Below are 1,412 nucleotides of genomic sequence, written 5' to 3'. Positions count from 1 at the left end.
CTATGGTAGAATAATTTATTTCAGCCTCGTTCAAGGTTCTAGAGGCGTATGCGATAGGGAGATCCTTTCCTACTAGTCCCTGGCTCAAGATGGCACCTACCACAATGTCGGAGGCGTCGGTGGTAACAAAAAATGGTTGTGAAAAGTTGGGAAATTGCAGCAGGGGTTCTGAACAAATAGCGTCTCTTAAAATTTCGGAAGAAGTTTGGACATCCGAGGTCCAACGAAAAGGTACGTCTTTCTTTAAGAGCTTCGTTAGCGGTTTTGCAATTTTAGCCATAGTACGCAATTTCTTTCTGTAAGAAATGGCACTTTTCTGGTTGTAAAGTTAGACCAGCGTTTTGCAAACGTGCCAAAAGGGTCCTTAATTTGCGTGCGTGTTTTGAAAAGGAGGACGCATAAATAACTATATCGTCCATATAAACAAATAACTCTGTGCCTTGCAATCCGGATAATGCCAGATCCATGACCCGTTGAAAGCTAGCTGGGGCATTCTTCAAACCAAATGGCATCCGATTTGGCAAGCCGTTTTGGGCTTAGATGCAGGATCTACGGGAATTTGATGAAATCCGGATGCTAGATCTAACGTACTGAAGTACTTAGCTCTGCCTAACTGATCTAATATTTCCGTAATATTAGGAAGGGGGTAGGCATCCGCCACGGTTTTTTCGTTTAACCTGCGATAGTCAATAACCATACGCCATCGAGGCTTCCCAGATGAATCGGGTTTTTTGAGGACAATCCATAAAGGAGAATTATAAGGGGACATCGATGGCTGAATTATTTCGCTCTCAATTAGTGACGTTACTTACTTGGGTTTCTATCTCGTTTTTGTGGACCGGCGGAAATCTATATTGCTTCGTGTTTATAGGTAATTCGTCAATTGTGTAAATGGCATGATGGGGAACATTACCTGCCTTTAATCTATCACTAGGTAAATGGAACTGATACGGAAACTCGTTGATGATTACTAAAATACTACTTTTTCCGGTTTCATGAAGGTGACCTAATTCAAGAAACCTAAGAATTTCACTGAGCCTTCGAGCGTGGTCCTCCGATTTGTCCGCGGCCGGATTTCCTGTACGAGAAGAACGGGGTGCAGGAGGTCGCGAATCAAATTCCTCTAGATCGACAGGGGGAATTGTAATAGTAACGTGGTCGCAAGTTGTATTAATTGCATATAGTTTGATCAGGCCATTTTGTTGGCTGGCCAGAATATCACCTACGAAAATGCCAGATCCGGCATCAATCCGTTTAACGTAGTTCCACTCATTATTGTTCCCAGCGGGGACCGAGATCAAAACTTTGGTTCGCGGGGGTAAGACGTGTGATGAAAAGGTGGACGCAAACAAATTCTTTTTTTCAAAAGACAGAATACATGGAAAATTCTCTTTAAATTTAAGGGTTGCCTG

The 1,412-nt window shown here is 42.8% G+C and overlaps 1 long non-coding RNA gene across 1 annotated transcript; it reads left to right on the top strand.

Moving 5' to 3' along the window:
• Positions 1-27: 27 nt before the first annotated feature.
• LOC128882289 (uncharacterized) lies at positions 28-1,396 on the top strand. Its single transcript, XR_008458335.1, has 3 exons — positions 28-231; positions 872-934; positions 1,002-1,396. It is a non-coding gene; the product is annotated as an uncharacterized LOC128882289 (long non-coding RNA).
• The last annotated feature ends 16 nt before the right edge of the window (positions 1,397-1,412 follow it).

The sequence above is a fragment of the Hylaeus volcanicus genome, unplaced genomic scaffold (assembly GCF_026283585.1).
Source record: "Hylaeus volcanicus isolate JK05 unplaced genomic scaffold, UHH_iyHylVolc1.0_haploid 9463, whole genome shotgun sequence".
NCBI classification, from domain to species: Eukaryota; Metazoa; Arthropoda; class Insecta; order Hymenoptera; family Colletidae; genus Hylaeus; species Hylaeus volcanicus.
Note: the sequence above shows the minus strand (reverse complement) of the source record. Positions and strands in the feature narration are given on the sequence as shown.